The sequence below is a fragment of the Pelophylax lessonae genome (genome assembly GCF_965119305.1).
Source record: "Pelophylax lessonae genome assembly, chromosome: 1".
In the NCBI taxonomy this organism is placed as follows: domain Eukaryota; kingdom Metazoa; phylum Chordata; class Amphibia; order Anura; family Ranidae; genus Pelophylax; species Pelophylax lessonae.
Genome location: NC_138768.1, coordinates 888,959,434 through 888,985,129, shown reverse-complemented (window position 1 = coordinate 888,985,129; position 25,696 = coordinate 888,959,434). Strand labels below are relative to the sequence as shown.

Here is a 25,696-nt window from a genome sequence, read left to right as displayed (position 1 = left end):
GGAAAGTGTAAGCTGGTAACTTTTGTTGGTTCGTAGCCGAGTGTCTTTCCCAATTAGTTCACATCTATCTTTGTTTCTAGCTATGGTAAGTGCCCTATTCAACATCCATTTGGGGTATCCCCGCTGTAAAAATCTTACATGAAGGGACCGTGCCTCCCTTTCAAATCGTTCATTACTACTGCAAATACGTCTGATTCGCAGGAATTGACCTACAGGGATACCCCTAATGGTGTGTCTGGGATGGCCCGACTGGGCAAGTAAAAGAGAATTGCCCGAGAGAGGTTTCCTATAGAGAGTGGTGTACACCCTGCCATCTGCACCTGTCAGACAAACATCCAAGTAGCACATGGAGTTTCTGTCCGCGGCGCCAGTGAATGAAAGATTTAAATTATTATTGTTGAGATATGATAACATAGATGGCATGATTTCCACTCCCCTGCGGACCACCAGCAAGAGGTCATCTATGAATCTAAGATAGACCACAATTTCTGTTCTGTAGGGGTTTCCACCCCCAAAGATGTGGGACCGCTCCCACCAACCCATGTAGAGGTTGGCCAATGAGGGCGAAAATTTCAAGTCAGTAATCCTGCTTTGAAAGTACAATCAAGTGACAGAAGACAGCAGCACATCCAATTTCCAAAATAAAAATTGTCTTACAAACAGTTAACTGCTGAAGATTAGTGGAGGACAGTAAACAGTTAATGGGTCTCTGAAGCTTCTAGCCTGAACCAGCAGTAAATCCTCCAACAAAACATAAAAAACCATGCAGCACACACAGAGCTCCGGCTAAATAGCTGAACAGAAGCTGAAATGGGTAACGGCCATGTGTCCCTGGTTTTGGAGAATGCTGCTGCAGGGTCTTCTTATCAGTGTATCAGGCAATGTGCAGCTCAAGTTAGGGAGATAAAAAAGGTAAGGAGTGAGGGGAGAGGAGGCTGATTGGTGACCTCACACTGCCTGAACACCTAGATATCTGGAAGACACTGCAGCCGACCAGCATTACATGTAACAGTGCTTGCTCTAATTGTAGTCATACTTTCTTGCATCTCCCTTCTGGTGCCCTCATTCAGCCCTGCTCCCAGTCAAATGTGGTGGGCTGGAGAGGGGCGGGGGGAGTGTTATACTGCCTGCTGACTGGCTGTGGATGGAAGGGAGGAGGAGCTCCACATTTCAGCCCGCCCATAGCCGACATCAGAGCTTCGATTTGACAGCTCTGCTCCACTCACTCTCACTGACACTGTGCTGGATGGATGGTCACACTGCTGAATGTACTGCTAGGCTGTCAGCAATAGGTACACCGCCCCTGAATCCGGGGACAGAATCAGGGACACACGTGGTCCAGGGACAGTGTCCTCATTCCGGGGTCTGTTCCCGGACACCGGGGATGTCTGGTCACCCTACCATATTAGAATTATTGTACTTAGCGTACTTACGGTGATGTTTTGGTTATTTGCTCTAACAGGTAACTTTTCAGGACTGGCCTTCAGGGTGTTCTCCCTTCATCTTCTTCCCAACAGTATCAGTATTTCTTACTAGAAAACTACTTAGAACCCCCAAACATTATGCAATTTTTTTTTAGCAGAGACCAAAGAGAAAAAATGGCGGTCATTGCAATTTGTTATGTCACACTGTATTTGCCCAGCGGTTTTGCAAATGCAATTTTTTGGGGATTAATACACTTTAACCATTCCCCCAAATGGACGTACCCATACGTCCTTGGGGTTCAGTGGTAATAGCGGGGTGGTGGGTGCACCTACAGGCATCATCCCGGTATCATTTTGTTCAGCCGGCGATTCTGTACAAGGCAGACGTGATCTGAGTGGATAATTAGCCACTCAATCACTTCTGCGGGTGATAGAAGGAGGTTCCACCCCCTTCCCACCGACTCTCCTGGGCTCTCCGGTCCCATTGCGGAGGTCGGGAGCGATGGGGCCGGCGGTGATGGCTGCCCTGTACACAGAGATAGGAACTGACATCATTCCCTTCGCTCTGTAACCCTGGAGACCAGGAGCGGCGAGTATTCCCCACTTCCGGTTCTGCCCCTTTGTTTACCTGGCCACCAATCTCAGTCTGATCGGATGCAGGGGGGACCAGAGGAGAGATTTGGAGCTCTAATAGACCCCCAATCTCCCCATAAAGAGGACCTGTCATGACCTATTCCTATTACAAGGGATGTTTACATTCCTTTTATTAGGAATAAAAGTGATAAAAAAAAATGTAAAGGGAAAGTGTAAAAAAGGAAATGAATAGAAAAAATGTAATAAAATAAACAATTAAAAAAATAAATAAATAAAGCGCCCCCGTCCCAGTGTACTTGCACGCAGCAGTGAACGCATATGTACGTCACGCCCACATATGTAAACAGCTTTCAAACCACACATGTGAGGTATCGCCATGAACATTAGAGCTAGAGCAATAATTCTAGCCTAAGACCTCCTCTGTAACTCTAAACTTGTAACCTGTAAAAATGTTTAAAGCGTCACCTATGGAGATTTTTAAGTACCGAAGTTTGGCGCAATTTTAAAGTGTGACATGTTAGGTATCTATTTCCTCTGCGTAACATCATCTTTTACATTGTAATAAAAAATTGGGCTAACTTCAGTGTTTCCTTTTTTTTTTTTAAATTGATGTTTTTTTGTGAAAAAAAGCGTTTGAAAATGGCTGCGCAAATACCGTGTTTTATTCCCTAGGGTCTCTGTTGCAAAAAAAATCTATAATGTTTGGAGGTTCTAAGTAATTTTCTAGCAATAAATTATGATTTTTACATGAAGGAGAGGAGTGCCAGAATAGACCAGGTATGGAAGTGGTTAAAATTGTGCACGCTCGTGGAATTGCAACAAAGTACGGTACTTAAAAATATCCATAGGCGATGCTTAACCACCTCCCACCCGGCCACTGTACATATACGGCCGGGTAGGAGTCTCGTCCTTCTGATCGGACGTTCCGGAACGTCCTTCAGAAGGAGCGAGATCGCGCCGCCGCGGGCACGTGCAGCGGCGCGATCTCGATGTGCCTGTGTCCCTCGGACACAGAGCAACAAGATGCGGCAGGAGGGCCCTGTGATTGGCCCTCCTGATCACATGACGGCTGTGTCCAATCACAGCTGTCATGTAATGTAAACACAGCCGTTGAAACGGCTTTGATCTCTTCTCTTCCTGACAGATCCTGTCAGTGAGGAGAAGAAGAGAGGATCTGTACTGCAGCCGGGGGGATCAGTGAGTATTTGATTACCAGTGCAGCCCTGGGGGGGTGCCACTAGAGCCACCAGGGATGCCCACCCATGACCACCAGGGATGCCCACCATGGCCACCAGGGATGGCAAACAGAGCTCAGGGAGCCTGCCAGTGGTGCCCTCCCTATCAGTGCTGCCCACCAGTGCCCATTATTGCCATCTATCAGTGCCACCCATCAGTGCCCATTATTGCCCACCAGTGCCACCTATCAGTGCCCATCAGTGCCACCTATCAGTGCCCATCAGCGCTGCCTATCAGTGCCCACCAATGCTGCATATCACTGCTATCTATCAGTGCCACATATCAGTGCCCATCAGTGCTGCATATCAGTGCCACCCCATCAGTGTCTCCTCATCAGTGCCTGTCAGTGCAGCGTCATCAGTGCTCATCAGTGCAGGGAAAAACATATTTACAAAATTTTATAACCTAAACAAAAAAACTTTTTTTTTTTTTTTCAAACTTTTTGGTCTTTTTTTATTTGTGCACTAAAAAAGAAAAAACCTTGCGGTGATCAAATACCACCAAAAGAAAGCTCTATTTGTGGGGAAAAAATGACATTAATTTGGTTTAGGTACAGTGTTGCATGACTGCGCAATTGTCATTCAAAATTCAACATCGCTAAAAGATGAAAATTGGCCTGGGAAGGAAGGGGGTTTAAGTGCCCAGTATTGAGGTAGTTAAAAAGCCTTCACAGGTTACCTTTTTGGAGTTACAGAGGAGTTCTAGCGCTAGTATTACACATGTGTGGTGCGATTACCGTTTACATATGCATGAGTGACTTACGAATGCGTTCACTTCCGCGCACAAGCACCGAGCAGGGATGGGGTCTCTTCAAATTTTTTCTTGTATTTTTTACTTTTTATTTTTACACTGTCCCTTTTAATTGTTTTTCTTTTTTTTTTTGATCACTTTTATTCCTATTACAAAGAATGTAAACATCCCTTGTAAGATAAAAAGATAAAAAAAAATGATTTACTTCCAGCCTGGACCAGAAGTGACGTCGCTCCGGTCCTCCAAGGCCATAGAGGCGATGAAAGAGTATCCACTCTTTGATAGTCTATGAGAGCAGCCAGCCGCACCATCGGATCGTTTATATCCAGGCAAAAACGGTAAGCCCAAAAAACACCGACAAGCGGCAGGAGGGGGAGGAACAACCCTTCCCCCTGCTTCGGAAAGCTCATGATCCGCTCGGAATGGTTTCATGAGAATGCCAGCCGTCAGCTGGAAAAATCAATACAATGATAGCTTCAGCCATAACCCTGGGTAAACCACAACATATACAATGAGGACACCAACAATGGGGTCCACTGACACAAACGATGGGGCACAATTCATCCCACTAACACCAATGATGGGGCACTATTCCTCCCAATGAAACCAATGGGGCATTGTTTTTTCCTGAGGACGCGATAACCGCAAAATGCATTGTGGTCTGTAAACTGGAAACTGAGTTAACCAGCGACGTCATTTCCTGCTTTGGTCTGGAACGCACGCCACCGCTGCCACACTACAGGGGCTGGGAAGGAAACTGTATCCTATTACAGAGCACCAGAGTGGTCACTTCCATACACCCTAAACATATTGCAGCGCTTCCACCTAGTGCCAGGAGAAGGCACTACACACTGTAAGCAGCCAATTTTATCTTTTATTTTTTCACTATAATAAAAACGGATTTACACTATATTTTGGCTTCCCTATCATATTTTCCCATATACATCTGCTTGAGACCCTATCCTGCGGTCCAGATCCAGATTGGAACATCTACCACCTATCCCTGGATTGGATAAACTCGTGGAGGATTGATCTATCCTTAAAGGGATCAAAAGCGATCTAGGTCCTTGTGGCCTAAAGCCATCTGGTAAGAAGCAAATATTGCTGAATATCATCAAGAGCACAAATTGGAGCACAAAAGCACTTTGAAGATTTTATTTAATCACCACGGACTTTCTTTCACCTATTGCACAAAAATATAAATGAATTACAGATTTTATAGATTTTATTGCTAATTACATGCGTTTTTATGTCACATAAGGTTTTATAACACAAGTGTCACTAATTGCAATTTTAATATCACTAAAAGTCACCAATTTTATATAGACACAGAGATATATATTTCACCTTTTTGATATTGTGGTTGACAATGACAACACCTGGTTGTTATTACAAATTGTTCACATTATGGTATTATAGATGATTTTAAAGTCCACCATTTATTTATAGATTTATTGGTAAACGAGGTTTATCTTTATGGACATAATTGATTGGTGTAGACAATCTAATACTCCCTAACACACACTGATTACCAGCGCCTACTTTTTCACTTATCTACTAATTGTTTTTTTTCCACTGACGGGACCCTATCTACTCCCACTGGCCACAGTCCAGCCCCCCATGAATTCTGAAGTAAACTGGCTCTTTTGTTTAGAAAGTTTGGAGACCCCCTGGTCTAGAAGAACACTACTATGAGCTCCAGAACTCTCAGGCAGAAGCAAAAAATTGGGTGACCCTTAGACTGAAGAGTCCGAGCCTGGGAAAAGAGAGTTTAAAATTTCTCTTGGGGAACAAAAACTCTGGCCTAAGGTGTGTGTCGGATGAGACCCAGATATTCCAAGCCATGAGTTGGTTCCAGTACTGAGATCTGAAGGTTCAGGACCCAGTTGAACCTTGGCAATGTCAGGACAGTTCTAGCTATGCTGTCAGCCAGAACCTGAGCGAATGGAGGTGTTCCAGAAATCCCACAATGGGAATGCCCTAAGAGTACAGCAAGGCTAGCCCTGGGGCCAGCACCTGGGTGAACACTCAAAGTGACTACTCCCTACTTCTGAGTAGGATTCCTGAGCCTCCAGTTCAGGGACAACCTGATTTTCTGTGCCAGGTGACCTGGACTGTCCAAAGAAGGGACTAAATTATCCCACAATGTCACAATGTTGTGTTTTAGGGGTCTGTAGTAGAACTGGACAAATTGAGCTGTCTACAACAGTGGTCTCCAAACTGCAGCCCTTAGATTGCTTTTATCTGGCCCTTGGAGACCAACAATGGGGCATAATTCCTCCCATTGACATCAATGATGGGCAGAATTCATTCTAATGTCACCAACCAAGGGTGCACATTTCCTCCCACTGACACCAACAATGGGGCACAATTCCTCTCACTGACATCAATGATGGGGCACAATTACTCCCACTGACACCAATGATGGGGCAAAATTACTCCCACTGACACCAATGATGGGGCACAATTCCTCCCATTGGACCAACGATGGGGCACAATTTTTCCCAGCTGTGCACGGCAACATTTATTTTTAAGGGGGAAAGCTGCAGACTGATGTAAAGGGGAACTCTAATATAAGGGGGTTTCTGCTCACCAAACCTCCCACTTGCATCAGAGTTCCCAGCATTCCCTCTTTAATTAGGGTTCCAAAAGCCCCCCTTACATCAGTGTCTTCATGGCACCCCTTAAACCTTATCTTAGGGTACTCACTCACTTGGAGGCAGGAGAAAGATGGGAGAGCGGGCGGAGACTTCAGTCATAGACATTGGATGGTGAGCTCATTCACCCGAGGATGGAGGCTCAGGCATCAAAGCCTTTCATCCACTGTGTATCTGCCAGTTGCTAAGCTTCAAACGTTCAGCCCACACATCCCTTTCCTGAGGCACAGAACGCCAGGGATTGGAGTGTGGGTGGGCAGACAGATAGGAAGGGGTGGGAGGAGGAGGAGTAGATCAAGCCCTTTCTCCTCTCCTGTCTGTGTATGGGGGTGGGGCCGGTGTGAACATCTATGCACTCAGGGGTTGTGCTACTTGGTTACTTGGGAAGCCACAGTCCATTTTGAATATTGTGTCCGGGATTCAGGTGGCCTGAAACCCAAACACATTATTCAAAACCCAAACTGTCTGGGTGAATCCCGGATGGGTGACAACCCTACAGGAAGTGCCAGCTAGTGTAGTTTTGGGGTTAAAGGGTTTTAGTAGCAAAGGATTAAAAACACTCCAAAGAGGTAAGATATACAAGTGCTTATCTGGTGGCAGAGTCTGTGGGTGTGGATCCTCCTAGAACCGTCCTGCAGGACCGCTATCACCTATTCCAGCTGCTGAGCAGAGAGATGGCTGGCTTGGGATCCTGGAGGAGCCAGTGTGGAAGACACAGCGGAAGTGACGTCACCGGAAGGATAGGAGGTACCAGATGAGAAGAGAAGCAAGGCTAGCATGCAGAGTATTTTGCTCCTTCTACAGGCCTTTCCTCTTACTGTATACAGAACCAGTCACAACTCTGAGGACAGCAGCCGCAGGTGGTCCCATGCATTCCTTTATTGTACCCCCATAACCAAAGACCAGTGGCATTTTATGGAATACCCTCTACTCTGATCATTGGTATTTTTAATATTTATTACTGGCTGGACTATATATAATCTCTGTGCGCCAGTATCTCCTTCCTTCATTAGCAGAAACACAGGATCTCCATCTTCCCTACTAACAGAACGGTGATCTGCCTTCTTTACTTTGTCAGACCAGTGTTCTGCCTCTCTCGGGAACGATTGCTGGGTGCCACTGGACCTGCTGATTGGCTCTCGCTGTGTCCAGCGGGAGCTGAGTGCCAGCAGCATGCGTTGACGCCCCAGACCCGAAAATGCAGATGTTGTAGAGGTACGTGATTCTGTGCCCAATGACCACCCTGCCGCAGTACATGTATGTGGGTGGACCAAAAAAAAGTTTCTCTGATAAAGAGAGACCTGGTGGATTGCATGCAGAACTCCTGGGCCTAGCGGAGGACATTTAGGGCCTTAAGATTGAAGATGTGGTGGATGTCTCCTTTTGGTTTGGGAACTGTGGACAGAGAAGAACTCCTGGAACTCTTCTGGCCTTAGCTCAGTGAGATAGAGTTTGGAAGACGAATGTCATAGACAGGTTAGGGCTTTAGAAAGGGCCTCCAATGGCTGTCAATGTGGTGCCTTCTCCACTCTCCATCTCACTAATAAAACCCCAATGGATGACTCTCTATGAACTGATCACATTCCAATCACCGATCATCTAATCATTGGTAAAAAAGAAGACTCGGCACAGAATATTGTACGAAGAGTTTTTATTGGACAAGATCAGAATAAGCGATTATCACACAGTAAATGATATGAATAAAATAAAGCTTAAATCTTTTATAATAGAACAAATGTGTCAAATGTATTAATAATCATACATTGGTTGGACCAATAAAAAGCCGGCTACTTCAATAAATCAAGCTCATATATTGTCATGATTTCCTGCCAACCCCACAGCGGGTCAGAGGGCGATGTGGGTGTAAACCAACCCCGAGTGGACTGTGGTGGTTTCGCATTTGTTTATGGACTAAACAGTTCCACCCGTTACAATCCAGCGTCCATTTCCCGTAGTACCAGCAGGGGGCGCACTCTGATGTTTCATTATATTTCCTTTATTTTTAAACTTTCCCGCACCCTGAACATGAAAATGGAGCCTCTAATATAAGTGTGAATTTTTTGCTGTACATAAGGAGTGAAACATTTCCCGCACTCTGAACATGAATTAGGACGCTCGCCGGTATGAACTTTCTGGTTTCTAAGAAATAAACTTTTCTTTGGAAAATATTTCCCGCACTTAAAACATTAAAAAGGGCGCCCACCTGTGTGTAAGTAGGTGCTCTTAGTTAAACGTTTCCCGCACTCTGCACAAGATTAGAGACGCTCGCCTGTATGAACTTTCTGGTGTCTAACAAGTAAACATTTGTGCGCAAAACAATTCCCGCACTCTGAACATTAACATGGAGGCTCATCTGTGTGTATTCTTTGATGTCTAAGAAGGTTTCCTTTTTGAATGAAACATTTCCCGCACTCTGAACATGAAAAAGGTCGTTCCCCTGTGTGTATTTTCTGGTGCCTAAGAAGGTATGTTTTGTGACTAAAACATTTCCCGCACTCTGAACATGAATAGGGATGCTCACCTGTGTGTATTCTCTGATGGCTAAGAAGGCTACTTCTATTGTTAAAACATTTCCCGCACTCTGAACATGAATAGGGACGCTCACCTGTGTGTATTTTCTGATGGCTAAGAAGGCTACTTCTATTATTAAAACATTTCCCGCACTCTGAACATGAATAGGGAAGCTCACCTGTGTGTATTCTCTGATGGCGAAGAAGGATACTACTATGATTAAAACATTTCCCGCACTCTGAACATGAATAGGGACGCTCACCTGTGTGTATTCTCTGATGGCTAAGAAGGCTACTTCTATCATTAAAACATTTCCCGCACTCTGAACATGAAAAGGGACGCTCACCTGTGTGTATTCTCTGATGGATAAGAAGGCTACTTCTATGATTAAAACATTTCCCGCACTCTGAACATGAATAGGGACCCTCACCCATGTGTATTCTCTGGTGGCGAAGAAGGATACTACTATGATTAAAACATTTCCCGCACACTGAACATGAATAGGGACGCTCACCTGTGTGTATTCTCTGATGGCTAAGAAAGTTTTCTTTATGATTGAAACATTTCCCGCACTCTGCACATGAATAGGGACGTTCACCTGTGTGTATTCTCTGATGGCTAAGAAAGATTTCTTTACGATTGAAAGATTTCCCGCACTCTGCACATGAATAGGGAAGGTCACCTGTGTGTATTCTCTGATGGCGAAGAAGGCTACTTTTGCGTTTAAAACATTTCCCGCACTCTGAACATGACAATGAATTCTCTCCTGTATGAACCCCTTTATGGTATAAAGAAGATTCCCTGAGATGAGATGGTTTCCCGCACCCATCGGCACTGTCAGATATTAGAGGACTATGTGAAGTATCAGGAGATTCCAATGATCTCCTCCAATGGTGAGGTCTGTCATGTATATTATGAGGAACGGGATTTACTTCTGGAGAAGATGCCATGTCATTATCTTCTGTAGTCACATCTTCCTCCGATGTCCTTCTATTCCCACCACAGAGTCCGTCTGTCAGAAGACAAGAAAAATTACCAAGAGTTTTCCACACTCATATACACTGCTCAACACTTTATAATCAGAGTATAGCATCAAGTCAGGGAAACTCCTGGGATATTCATCTGGTCAGTCAAGTAGCAGAGGGGGTTGTTACCAACAGGTGCACTAGATGGGCAACAATGAGACGACCTCCAAAACAGGAATGGTTTTACAGGTGGAGGCCACTGACATTTTTCCTACTCATCTTTTCTGAGTGTTTTTTTCTTTTTAAAATCAGAAAAAGTTTTATTATAAAGAAAGAAAAGTCCATTCCATTCGGTACACAATATTCCCGCTTTGTACAGTCATAGACACATCGATCGTAACCTTCATATATAGTCACTCCTGCATCTTTCCATTCGCCACCTCCACTGACTACACCCACTCCCCCAACATCTCACTGACTCCACCCACTCCCCCAACATCTCACTGACTCCACCCACTCCCCCAACATCTCCTTGGCCTGCTCCTTATCCCGTTCCCTCCTGTTTATTCATTCCTAGGACTCATCTTTCTTTTTTTTGAAAATTCTTTTTATTGATTTTTAAACATAAAAGTAAGAGTCGATCCACACTAGTGCGACTTGTCAGGCGACTTGTCAGCCTGACAATCGCGCTCCCTTGCGGTCCATTGACCGCTACAGGACCCGTTCTAATAGGAGTGACACAAGTCGCTCCGACTTAGAAAAAGGGTCCTGTACTACTTTGGGGCGACCTCGGAGCTAATTGCATAGACTTCCATTATGTGAAGTCCATGCAAGTCGCTCCGAAGTCGTGGTGCATGGGAATACACAAGTCTCCCCCGAAGTAGTACAGAGCCGTGCCGCCCCAGTGTGAACCGAAAATAACACCAAAAAACAGACAAGAAACAAACAAGGCAACTAAAACAACTCCCCATCCCCCCCAACCTCAGTGCAATGCTCATGTTCTACAATACTTATAGGAGAACCTCCCAGGAGAACCTCAACGCGGCAGTGTCTCCCCCACACAGACTCTCACCCAGGTCCATACGCCAACCTCCCCCACCCTCTCACCACTGCTTGTCATCTGCTTGTCATAGACTTCATTTGTTACCTCCCTAAGTATCAGGGGACCTCAAATCACCCCTCTAAGGTGACCGTCACCTTCACTGGTGGCAGACCACAATCACCTCCGAGAAGAGTAGATGGCCTCTCAGTCCAACCATATAACGCATCCTCTATTCAGGTATGTGGCTTTGTAAAACGGCAGCATCTCGTTCACTGGTGACTTCCAATACTCCACCGATGGCGCTTCGCCCTTCCCCCGATGTAGAAGAATAGCCTTGCCGGCATAGAACAGAGTAACCAGGGCTTTTTTCAGCGGGAACGCGGGGGGAATGCAGTTCCGGCACCTCCAGCGCTGAGTGTATGTGCAAGGGGTGTGGGGTGTGCTGGAGGGTCTATTGATGTTGGCTGCTAGGGGATCTATTGTCACTGGTGGGGATTTGTTTTTGTGTGAGGGTCTAATGTTGCTGGTAGGGGGATCTATTTTTTCTGGGGGGTCTTATGTTGCTAATCTGTTGTTGAGGGAGAGGTCTATTGTTGCTGGCTGCTGAAGGGTCTTATGATACTGGCTGCTTGAAAATCTGTTGTTGCTGCTGGTGAGGTCCAATGTTGCTAGGGTGAATCTTTTGTTGCTGGTTGTGGTATTCTGTTGTGGGTGGTCAATTTTTTATTGTGTGGGGATCTGTTGTTGCTGGGGTGTGGTCTATTGTTATGTGGGGGATCTATTGTTGCTAGGGTGAGATCTGTTGTGCTGCAGGGGATCCGTTGTTGCTGGGGTGGAGTCCATTGTTGCTGGGGGGGTCTATGGTTGCTGTGGGGATCTATGGTTGCTGGGGGATCTATTTTACTGCTTTTCTTGTTATCAATATAAAGTTCCATACAAATTATTTAGCACCACAAAATGATTCTTGGTTTTGTATTCTCTAAATGGGGCGGTACTGGGAGGTGGGTTGGGGGTGGAACCAAGGGACGGTGCTCAGAGGTGGGAAGGGGGCGGAGACAAGGGGTGACTCACAGCTTAGGGGGGAGTTCCTGCACCTATTCTCTGAGAAAAAAAGCCCTGAGAGTAACCAACAATAAAATTCTTTGTGCTCCAAGAGGTTCCATTTCCTCCAGCAAACCCAGCAAACACACTGTCAGCGTCAAACACACCCTCAATGTGGTCCTAGGACTAATCTTTGATGTGTTAATTCTTGTGGACCAAGGCCAGGGGTATCCAATCACATGCCCCACAACTTTTCAAATTTACCCGGAGATCCACGTCTTTTAAAGATGTAGCGCCCTCCTAGTCAGGTGCTAGAAAGGGAGTGTAGTTTTGCCTCTGTCTGCCTATCGGAGGAGCAGCAGGTAAATTCTATATTGCACTCTGCTTATCAGGGATCAGGATCTGTGAGTTAGGTCTGCTCAGTGTGTGATTCATCTGGTCTAAGGGAGTGTCCCCAGCTGATCCAATAGGAAGGCACATTGGCTGCTGGAGGAAACCTGGCCAATGACACACAGGCTTTTGATACAGCCCCAGAGATTGGCACAGATGGGTTGTCTCTGTGCATTGTGGGGCAGGGTATAAAAAGCCACTGGCACATGACGTAGAGGTCTTTTGGCGGGAAGAAAAGTCCCGGAAGGAGGGTGGTGGTTGCCTCCTCTTTTGCAGCAGTTGGTGGTGGTCACAGGCCTGGTGAGTCAATGGTGTGAGGCTGAACCCAGAGGTCCAGGAGAGCTGACTGGAGGAGTTGGGGCACTGTGAGAATCTGGAAAAATAGTATGGTGAGTACAGAGGATCTTGCCCAGGGTTCTGCCAAGGAAGGGGACCACTCCAGAGTGTGTAGTCAGTGGATGAGTGACGGCAAGTGCATAGAAAGGGGGTACTGGGGGAATACCCTGAGGAGAAACACAAATAGGAACACTTACCTCAGCTTCATTCAAGTGGCAGGATGAAGTAGCAGCCTTGCCGCATTCTCAAGCTAGAAGTCCTCTGAATTGTTCAACAGTTGGAGTATCCCACTCATCCCTTCTCCTATCCCAATATGAAATAAAACCACAAAAACATCCACCCATAGACTGATCATTGACTGAGCCAAGAACATAAAGTGTTAAGATTTCTGCAAGCAGTTGCTACAGGTAACCCAAGGGAATCCTTCAAGTGTGAAAATTCAGCAGTCCTCTAGGGGGCAGTGCTACACATTATATACCTTTCATTTATTCAAGAAGGCTCGGGGGGGGGGGGGCCTCCCTTGGCTATTTCCAACCACAACCCCACATAGGCACACGCTCATTTATCCGACTCCTTGCTGGTGAGCGCCATAGCATTTTTTTGCTCTCTTAGTAAATTGAGGCCTCTCTCTGTGGGATTTCCCCCTTCTCTTTCACTCTCTCATATTCTTTGCTTGCCTGACTTTCCTTTCTTCCTCTCTCATACCATCTTTGTCTCCCCTCTTTTTATCTCCATTCTCTTTATACCCCGCCCCCCCTTGGCCCCCTCTTACCCTCCCCTACCTCTTCCTAACCTCACTTCCCAACCTTCCCCTCGCCCTTCTTAACACATGGATAACATCAGGATCCTCTCGATCAATGCTAAGAGACTTAACGTCCCGGAAAAGAGGCAATTTTTGTTGAACGATTTAAACGATCTAAAATTGATATCACCTTTGTACAGGAGACCCACTTCAGGGATGACAAGCTTCCACTATTTAAGAACCGGTTTTCCCCTTGGCCTACCACTCTACTAACCCGGAGGCTAAATCAAAAAGAGCCTCTATCATTTTTTTTTTAGTATGGTACCATGGACACTGCGCGCATATTCTAAAAGACCCCAATGGCCGATTTCTGTTTCTGAAGGGCAATGTTGGTGACGTCAGAGTGACTTTGACCACCTATTATGCTCCCAACAGCCAGCAGGATGCGTTCATTACTAGAGGTATGGAGAAGCTCCTGGAGTTCTCTGAGGGTCAACTAATTATTGAGGGAGATTTTAATATCCCTCTGATTCCTTCGGAGGATACATGTATTGCAAAGTCCCTCCATGGTGCACAATTGATAGATGTTTGGCGCCTGATGCATCCCGGAGAACGAGACTATTCTTTCTACTCCTCACCTCACCAACTATACTCTCATATAGACTATTTCTTGATGCCGCATTGTCAATTACACGCGATCCATGACTCTTTAACCACTTTACAACCGGAGGATTTTGCTGTCTTCCGTCCAGGCCACTTTTTGCGATTCGGCGCTGTGCGACTTCAACTGACAATTGCGCGGTCGTGCGACGCCGTACCCAAACGAAATTTACGTCCTTTTTTTCCCACAAACAGAGCTTTCTTTTAGTGGTATTTGATCACCTGTGCGATTTTTACTTTTTGCGCTATAAACAAAAAAAGAGCGTTTATTTTGAAAAAATAACAATATTTTTCACATTTTTTTATATGAAATTCCCCCCAAAAAAGATGTAAAAACCAATTTTTTTAAAAGTTTTTGGCCAATTTGTTTTATGCTACATATGTTTGGTAAAAAAAATCGCAATAAGCGTATTTTGATTGGTTTGCGCAAAAGTTATTGCGTTTACTAACAAAGGGAAAGATTTCTGTCATTTTTGGTGTTTTTTTTTTAACGCGTAATGGCGGCGATCTGCGATTTTTTTTGCGGGACTGCGACATTGCGGCGGACAGACCGGACCCCTGACTGACATTTTTGACACTTTTGGGGGTACCAGTGACATTACTGCAGTAATCAGTGCTATATATATGCACTGTTACTGTAAAAATGACACTGGCAGGGAAGGGGTTAATTTTATTGGAGAGGGAGGGGTTAATGTATGCCTGGTGCTTACTGACGTGTAGGGGGGGAAGTGACAATGTGATTCATGGACAGATCGGATGTCCAGCTATGCTGAACAGTCCGATCTGTCACTCCCTGTCACTATGGAGATCCGCCCGCTGTGTTTACACACAGCGGGCGGATCTCCAGACTCGATCCCCGACGATCGGGTAAGAGCAGCGGCAATCGCCGCTGCTCCTCCCCTGGCCCGACTCCCGCTGTGAATGAAAACAGCGGGAGCGAGCCTCCGGCGGCGCGCAAGCGCCGCCCAGAAGGGGGAGTGTCCAGTCACGTTAATACTACGTGGCTGGACGATAACGAACCACTCTGCCGCAGTAGTATTACTGTGAGCGGTTGCAGAGTGGTTAATAGGCTCTATTACATGGTTCGACCATGCCCCCGTTATACTTTCTTACGCACTAAAAGACTTTCGATGGTCCAGAACCCGGATGTGGAGACTAAATGAAAGCCTACTCCAAGATGAGACTGTTTTGACAGATGTAGAGAATTATACCATTTCTTTTAGACTAACACTATTGCAGATACTGACCCTGGAATCATTTGGAAGGCACACAAGGCAGTGATTCGTGGGGTGCTCATAAAGCATGGCTCCTGGATCAAAAAACAGCGTACAGCACAACTAGACTCCTTACTCCAAGCTTTGCATGCGTTGGAGTCCCATCACAAACACGCTCTTTCACTCTTCTCTCCTCAGAGGGAGAACTTATGACTCTACGTAGGCAAATTAATGACCTTTACTTTACAAAGCTAAGGCAGCCATGCAAATTTGTCGTAAAATGTCAGTCGGGAAGTCAGTGTGGCAGACTATTGGCTAGATCCCTCCAAGAAGAAACCTATTATCTCCCGCACAGGTCAAAAAGCCACGTAACCTAGAGATATCACACAAGAATTTAAATCCTTCTATGCCTCGCTCTATATCTTACATACCCCAACCCCCAACAGACCCATGTAGAGGAAAACCTGCTCTCTTTCTGGATGCCCTGGTTGTCCCAACACGGACAGTAAATCCCTAGAGCAGGGGTGTCAAACTCAATTTCATTGCGGACCGCATCACCATTATGGTCGCCCTCAGAGGTCCGGTTCTATCTGTAGCCCACCACTATCAGAAGTCAAGAGCCCTCCACCCTCCCTTACATCACAGTGCACTACCTTTACCATGTGCTGCTGCTGGGTAGAACATGGAGGCGAAGCTGGGAAGCAGCAACTGCAGGGCCTGGGGGAAGGCTGGAGTCAGCTGCCAGAGTCTGCTGAATGCCGAGACCAGTGGAGGCGGGGGGTGCTTTGGCTGCACAGAGAGGTCCAGGATCTGTAGGAGGAGTTGTGACCTCCTCTCTGCTGCGTTGGGGGTGTCCTCTCTGCAGCTGCAGGGGGAAGCACAGGATCTGGCAGAGGAGTTCTGTCCTCTCTGCTGCCATCTGCTGAGACAAGGTGTGGGTAGACATGAGGGAGATGCAGCAGCTGCAAGAGAGGTGCAAGGGCCACATGAATTAGCCTGGAGGGCCGGATTTGGCCCGCGGCCCTTGTGTTTGACACCTGTGCCCTAGAGGATCCCATCACCTTGGCTGAACTAAAACAGGCCATAGGTGGTTCCAAAGTGGGGAAGGTTCCCTATGGGTTTACCATCCAATATTATAAAACACTCTTGCCGTCACTTGGACAGTTTATGGCTGACATGTTTAATACATGGGGCTCTGGGACATATATCCCCAAGGAGACTTTACAAGCTCACATTTCAGTCATCCCTAAAGAGGGAAAAGATCTCACCTCCTGTAGTAGCTACCGACCCATTTCCTTGCTAAATGTCGATTTTAAACTGTTCACCATAATCCTAGCAACTAGGATCCAACAACACCTGACGCAACTGATCCATTTAGATCAAGTTGGATTTGTGCCTACACGTGAGGCAAGGGATAAAACAACATGGTCCTCAACCCCCTACATGTAACCACCAAGACCCGCACACCCTGTGTCCTCCTAAGCACAGACACCGAGAAGGCCTTTGATTAAGTAAATCGGCATTTTATGTTTGAAGTACTTCGACATGTTGGCATCGGCAACACCATGCTAAATTAGATCTCACAGATCTACTCTGCCCCTGCCGCCCAGGTTAAGGCAAAAGGTGTCTTATCAGACTTCTTCACAATTAGGAATGGGACAAGACAGGGGTGCCCTCTGTCACCCTTACGCTTCGCATTATCACTAGAATCCTTTTTATGTAGAATATGCCTCCACCCGGATATCTCAGGCATGACTGTTGGGGCGACCCAGCAGAAAATATCAGCGTATCCAGACGACATGTTATTTTCCCTCATGAATCCCATAATTTCTTTACCAAATCTTCTTCATGAGTTTGAGGCATATGGCACTCTGTCCAATCTAAAAATGTACTTTACTAAATCTGAAGCTATGGGAGTAGGCTTATAAAACCCCCTCCTCCACCAACTGGGATTGAATTTTAAGCTAAAATGGACAAACTCAGCACTGAAATACCTGGGCACTCTTATACCACCCAAATCTTTACACATCTTCACGCTCGACTTTCTCTCCCTCCTACATAAAATTCTATAAGATAAATCAAAATCTGATCTCCATTCATGGTTTGGGAGATGCAACATTTTTTATTAAATTTGCATACTCCCTAAGTTCCTATACCTCTTTCAAGCACTTCCGATATCCATCCCTTCGCATTACTTTACACAAGAGGACACCCTACTAGCGGATTTTATCTGGGCACATAAGCGACCTAGGCTATGTAGGAGACTACTCTTGCTTCCTAAATGACCAGGTGGACTGGCAGTGCTGGACTTATGCAAGTACTGTCAGGCTACACTGTTGGGGAGACTCATAGACTGGTGTCATCATGGTGAAGCAAAGCTTTGGCCCAGATTAGAACAGGCCCAATGCGACATGCCTCTTGTCACGATTCGCCACGCCTACGGCGACTAGCTAACCGAGACGTAGTTTTGTGACTGGGGAGTATAAGGGAATAGGGGAAATTCCTACTGAGTAATAAGACTAGCTTTGAAACTTTCACAGCCCGCACTGCCTTTGGTCACCACTAGAGGGAGACTCAACTCCAATCCAGCTGGCTGACCACACACAGGCAGATACAAATCTTACATACAATCTGGTGCACTGTAAGGGTTGGGGAGCAGTCTAGCAATTATCACACACTACTAGGATTCCTCCAGCTATCCTACAAGCTAGAATCCCTGTATTAATCACTCTTCCCACTGTCCCCACACCCACACACCACAAACGATAGCCTGCCACCACCCAACAGTTTGTCCGCAGACTGGTCTGCTGGGACACCACACACACGCAGATCTCCGTCAGTCACTTATTAATTTTATAATTTAATATCCCGAATGTGGGCAGTGCATAAGAAATATATACAAAGCAAAAGGAGTTACACACACACGCAGATCTCCATCTGGTTTACAATCTGCCAACACACAGTGCAATTGCATACCGATTGGCATGTAAGGTAGACCAAGCAATTAGGCACTAAAATGCAATAATCTCTTCAGAGATAAGAGTCCTAGCTTAGTACACAGAAGTCACTTATTAATTTTATAATTTAATATCCCGAATGTGGGCAGTGCGTAAGAAATCTATACAAAGCAAAAGGAGTTTAAAAAAATACAAAAAAAGATAAAGACACACAATTGGCAATTTGCTATGAAAATAAAAAGGAATAAAACAGAAATAAACTTTACCAAAGCTTATCCCTTGGCAGAAGCATACCGGAAATCGTATGGGGACTCCCCAGTTCAGAATTGGCTTCAAGGAAGAACAATGTCTATTCTCAGGTTCCCCAATTTATTGGAATATGGATGTGGGCTGGACTTTAGCCCTTGGCCAATCAACCCCAATGGGTTGTCCCCGTCTCAGCCCACAGGAGGTTTTGTGTTCTGAACTGACCAGAGTTGAATTGGCCCAGAACGGCACTGACCGCTGAATCAGGGATAGGAATTCTGACAGCAGCGTATTGGTTTGATTGCGACAGTACCAAACACTGCCTGCCTGCCGCAATCAGGCGCCATATAACGGTTTTGTGCAATTCTCTCGGATTCCACACCCGCTACTATTACAGATTTACATGTACTTGTAGCCCAACACGTGAGCCACAAGAAGGAATTATTTTCATCTCTCTGCCACTAATATTTTAACTTTTATGAGAGACAAAATACATTCTTTTGATCTGATGATAGCAATAAATGCTTGCAGACTGTTGGGAGCCTATCGTCACCCCCTGCGGATCTCCGCAGCCAAGATGACTGGCAGTTTTCTTTGAAGCTCCCGGAAGGTGACAATTCTCTTGTTTACTGGTATGGGAGACTTTAATTGGCACCCACGTGTCAACTTTATACCAGAGACCAGCTGTGTTCTTTCAAATGCTAATAAAAGGACATATGTGTATGACTGATAATAAATACTATTTCTTAATAGCCCAAAATGACACTACATCTACAATTATATTATTTCTACAGATCACTTCATATCTCGCTAATGCAAAGCTACCCTTACTCTTACATTTATGTTACACCCCTTCATAGAGCTCCATCTTGCCACCATTCACTACCAGACTCCATAAGACGCCATCCCCTCATAGGTCACACGATAAGAACCTGCTCTAAATTATTCACAGAACTTCCACTTTCCCCAACGCACTCGCTGCTGACACCCATACTGGGGAATCCCCAGTTTACCCCGGGCTACCAAGATAAAACAGTGAACGCAACACACAACTTACACCCTTCGAAGAACATTGCTCTCAAAACAGAATACTGACACAGGTATTATCCACGACCTATGCATTACTGATCACACCCCAGGGGACTTACCAACCCCCATTCTTAACGCTAAGAGGGAACAAGCATTCGACTGTAACTTTAATCCAGACCAACAAAATCACATCATTCCATTCACGTCATCCATCTGCATGTAAATACAAGAAACCAACTTCAAACTCCTAACAAGGTGGTACCACACGCCGTCAAGGTTGAGCAGGTTCTTCCCCACACTCACTGATCAGTGCTGGAGATGCCAGGAACGGCCGGGGGACACTACTTCTAAATGCTGCTAAAATGTGCATCCCTCTTAAATGGAAAAACCCACAGGCCCTGACTGTTGGCATATGGCTCAAAAAGGTTGAAGAAATAAATAGAATGAAAAAGCCTTGTTCTCTCGACACGTCCCCAACACGAACGATATACCAAATCCTGGGCTCAATGGAATATATTTGTCCTCTCTGATGAAGGCTGCTCTTTAATTAAGGGTGGCAATACTAAAGAGACCTCATGTTGAATTTGAGGGAGCTTTAAAATATTGGTGGAAAGTATTGCTGATGTAGGGCCATAGCTTTACCAATGCTAACCCCCCCCCTCCACCCCTCCTTCCCTTACCCCCTCATCCAACCTACTTATCCTCTTCTGCCTCTCTAGGTTTCTTTTACTTCCCTCTCTCTGTCCACGACTTATTCGCTTTACTCCTTCCTTCTTCTTCTATACGTTATGCGAAACTGGAACAGACAACTCCGGGTACTTTCTAGTCCTGCATAACTCCTCCCATTAGAGGAATTGTAGAAAACCTCTTACTCTACGACCGATGTAGATCTCAAACGTATGACTGAATTGTCTTCAATGTTGTAATACACTGTCTCAGCATATGTTCTATAAGGAATGTTACTGTTTATTATGCCTGGAAGTTGACTTTCATATAAATAAATTAATTGAAAAAGAAAAAGAGATCGGACATGGATCAATGGTACAACCTTACCCAACCAAACATCACTAACTAATAAGGCTACTGAAATGATGACAATTTCATTGTTTGGAATATGACGTTATATTGAGGAATGGAGATGGACCTTTCATATGGTGTACAGTATCTCCTCCTCATTTGTTTGGAACATGACGTTACAATGAGAAATGGAGATGACTCTTTCCAATGGTGTACAGTTTCTCCTCATTTGTTGGGAACATAATGTTATACTGAGGAATGGAGATGGACATTTCATATGGTGTACTGTATCTCCTCATTTGTTGGAACATGACGTTATATTGAAGAATGGAGATGGACCTTTAATTTGGTGTACAGTATCTCCTCCTCAATTGTCTGGAACAAGACGTTATATTGAGGAATGGAGACGTGGGAAGGTAATTAAAAAAAAAATTTATTTTTCAGGAGTCATATGTTGGTTGAGCATTTTAAAGTTTAAAAAGAGATCTGTCGTGGAACTGGGTGGAATCACAACACCAAACTTTGACAACTAACAAGATCAATGATACCACCCAACCAAACATTACTAAGTAAGCTTTAAACCATTATTGCATAATTACCCGAGCTGATATCTGGAGACGTTTCTTCCTTTTTAACTGCGTCCATCCCAACCTCCTCTGTAAAATGCTGATCCCCCCTCACAAACGGGATGGTGTGATCTTCCTGTGTGGAATCCCAGGAATACGGAGGACGGAGACATCTCTCTGGTGGGTTTCTGTAACTGGATGACTCCACCATGGTGTCTTGGTACTGCTTTCTGTGACCTTTTGGAAACTCTGCCTCCTCCACCACATAATCCTCATCATCCTCTTTTATCGCTTCTTTATTGTTGGCCTGTGTGGAATCCCGGGAATACGGAGGACGGGGACATCTCTCTGGTATGTTCTCATTACTGGATCCATCTGTAGGAAATACGCACACTGACTAAATACATTGTTTCTATATGTTTATCAGATGATGGGGGATCTAGGTGGTACCTCTGTACTGCTCTCTCCTTTACAATAAAGTCTCCTCCTACCCGCTGATGTGAGGAGCGGCTGATTCTCCATCATGATGTCCTTGAAGAAATGGGTCTACAAATCCTCAAACATAAATCCGTAAACCCAAACAGTTTTTGTAGTTAGTGGCCATCACTCACCTGTGCTGATGTCTTTAGAAAATTCCTCCTCTTTAACTTTGTCCATCATCCCAACCTTTTCCCTGAACTTCTGATCACCCCTCCCATACGTCTCTTCTTCCTCTTTAACCTCATCTTTTATATCTATCAGATTTTCATTCTAAACAAACAAAAAATAGCACGGAATGTTTTATTTAAAATGTGAGCACAAATAACCTTATACCTAAAAGTGGAATATATTTCCATACAGTCAGATAACTTTTACGATCTCTACATTCACCTTCCCCTACCTGATGATGGTGACGGATGGTGTGACCTTCCTGTGTGGAATCCCGGGAATACAGAGGACGGGGACATCTCTCTGGTGGGTTCCCATTACTGGATCCATCTGTAGGAAACACACACACTGACTGAATACATTGTTTCTATGTGTTTATCAGATGATGGGGGATCTAGGTGGACCCTCCGTACTGCTCTCTCCTTTACAATAAAGTCTCCTCTTACCCGGTGATGTGAGGGGCGGCTGATTCTCCATCATGACGTTTTGTAGAAGTGGATCTACAGATCCTCAAACATCAATCCATATACCCAAACAGTTTTTGTATTTAGTGGCCATCACTCACCAGTGCTGATGTCTGGAGAAGATTCCTCCTCTTTAACTTTTTCCATCATTCCAACCTCTTCCCTGAACTGCTGATCACCCCTCACATACGTCTCTTCTTCCTCTTTAACCTCATCTTTTATATCCATAAAACTTTCATTCTAAATAAACAAAATAGCAGGGAATGGTTTCTTTAAAACGTGAGCACAAATAACCTTATACCTAAAAGTGGAATATATTTTCATATAGTCAAATCACTTTTACGATCTTGATTTAATCTTCATCTACCTGATGATGGTGGGGGATGGTGTGACCTTCCTGTGTGGAATCCTGGGAATACAGAGGACGGGGACATCTCTCTGGTGGGTTCCCATTACTGGATCCATCTGTAGGAAAGACACACACTGACTGAATAAATGGATTTTTGTAAGATCTTACCGTAAAATCCTTTTCTCTTAAGCTCATTGACAGACGTAGTCTTCTTGATTCTCAAGAGCTGGGTTATGTTGTCTCCGCAGGAGTAGGACTAGGCAGAAAGACAAAACGTTCTGGCTCCACCTTAGGGGCAGTCCCTGAGGGTATATCCTCCCTCTCTCTGCTACAGGGAATCAGTTCTGTTTTAAAGCAGTACAGAGAATTTAACCCAACCCAACTCAATGATAGAGGGGCGGGTACTACGTCTGTCAATGAGCTTAAGAGAAAAGGATTTTACGGTAAGATCTTACAAAAATCCATTTTTCTCTATCGCTCATTGACAGACGTAGTCTTCTTGATTCTCAAGAGCTGGGACATCCAGAAGCAGTGCCACAAATGAGGGGTGGGATTGACAAAATCAAATCCAATCTAGAAGGCCCAACTGGTGCCAAACTAGAAGTTTTAAAGGCTCATTATAAACAAAGAATGAGACTAAAGAAAAATTTTCCAACGGAAAAAAACCCTCGAGGTAGACCACTGGTCTCCTCAAATTGCGGCCTGCAAAACCTTGCGGCCAAACGAGGCATCAGACGATGCCATTACATCAACTTTATAATGTTTAGTAAAGGTATGCACCGACGACCAGGTAGCCGCCTTGCACACCTGGACCACTGACGCCTGATGGCGAAAGGCCCATGACGCACTAAGTGCCCGAGTGGAGTGCGCCTTAACAGGGAACGGGGGCTCCCGACCCTTAATAGAATAAGCCTGTACTACCGTCTGTCTGATCCATCTGGAAATGGTCGCGGCAGATGCAGGCAACCCCTTTTTGGGTCCATCTGGGATCACAAAAAGTGAATCCGTCTTGCGAAACGAGTCTGTCGTTTTCAAGTATACCCTGATCGCCCGGACCACATTCAAGGAGTGTAAAGCAAACTCCCGAGGATGACTGGGCTTAGGACACAGGGAAGGTAATACAATTTCTTCATTCAGATGAAATTCTGAAACCACTTTTGGTAGGAAGGATGGATTCGGACGAAGAACCACCTTATCTCTATGAACCACCAGATATGGTGAACGACAAGATAATGCGGCCAGTTCTGACACCCTGCGTGCAGAAGTAATAGCCACCAAGAAGGCCACCTTCTGGGACAACGTGGGTAGAGGAATCTCCCTAATATCTTCAAAGGGAGATTTCTGAAGAACCGACAACACTAAATTAAGATCCCAGGGGGGTAACGGCGCGTGCACTGGCGGAGCCAGATGTCGCACCCCCTGGATGAAGTTCCGCACCAAGGAATGAGTAGCCAAAGGCTTCTGAAAGAAGATGGCTAATGCTGAGACCTGACCCTTGATAGTACTCAAGGCCAGTTTCTGCTCAACCCCTTGTTGCAGAAAAGCCAATATTCGACTAATCGAATAAGACCGTGGACGGAACCCCAAAGGTTCACACCATGCAATGTAGGACTTCCATGTGCGATGATAAATCTTTCTGGAAGTCGCTTTCCTTGCTTCAACTAGAGTAGGAATAACTGAAGCTGACAAACCTTTGTCCTTCAGCACCTGGGTCTCAATAGCCAGGCCGTTAAAGCCAGCGATCGTAAAGCAGGATGGAAGATCGGTCCCTGAGACAGTAGATCCTCCCTGAGAGGAAGTCTCCACGGGACGTCCGCCACCAGTCTGACCATGTCGGCGTACCAAGCTCGACGAGGCCAGTCCGGAGCTACCAGGATTACTGGGATTCCTTCCTCCTCTATCCTGCGAAGAAGTCTTGGCAGTACCTGGGTATTGTAAACAGGTTTGAATAAAACCCTTGAAACCGTTCTGTCCAAGGAACGTGGACTACCACTCCTTGTTGTAGTAAATCTGTGACTGCTCTCCGCAGATCTGGAAGGGAAGAATCGCGCCGGTGGGAGAGATCGAAACTCGATCTTGTACCCTGACCTTATGACCGACAGGCACCCTCTCCTCACAATACCCTCTCCACCAGGGTGGGGGTTTGTGGACCACTCCGGACGCCTCGACTCTCTGGTACCTGGCGTCCAAGCGAGACTTTTAACTCGCAAAGTCAGTCCCTTCACTGGGACTCCGTCGCGGCCGACCCAGCGCGGAGCTCTGGTCTGCACGCGCTCGTAGGCAGAAACCGGGGTGACCACTGGATCTCAACATCCAGCCCGTCGCCCGGCCCCGCATACTTACTTGAATATGTCCATTCAGTTACAGCCTGCGAAACCAGACCAATAGCTATTATAGGTCTGAAAGCTGATCCAATCAAGGAAAACATGGTGCGAGACATAGCTTCCAATATATTGGCAGAAATGACTTTCCCTGGCTGAGCATCGGAGACCGAAGCCACCAGACCAGAGACTCTCTGGTCTGTTTGCTCAATTGGATCTGATTGTCCAGGGATTCCGGATTCCGATTCCATCTGAGAAGAATCTCTTGCTGAAGAATTCGGGTATGGGACTGGGCAAATGGGACTGCTTCGAAGGAAGCCACCATCAACCCCAGAACCCTCATGCAAGTCCGAAGGGAAGACCAGCTGTTGGATAGTAACAACTGGACTGCTAGACAGAAAAAAACTGATTCCCTGTAGCAGAGAGAGGGAGGATATACCCTCAGGGACTGCCCCTAAGGTGGAGCCAGAACGTTTTGTCTTTCTGCCTAGTCCTACTCCTGCGGAGACAACATAACCCAGCTCTTGAGAATCAAGA

The 25,696-nt window shown here is 45.6% G+C and overlaps 1 pseudogene across 1 annotated transcript in view; it reads right to left on the bottom strand.

The window, feature by feature from the left end:
- The window catches only part of LOC309550814, a 567,902-nt pseudogene that overhangs the window by 474,693 nt on the left and 67,513 nt on the right, over positions 1 to 25,696 (bottom strand). Inside the window, exon 6 of the transcript in view lies at positions 8,865 to 9,918. The product of the transcript in view is annotated as an uncharacterized misc_RNA (transcript). The remainder of the gene's footprint in view (positions 1 to 8,864; positions 9,919 to 25,696) is intronic.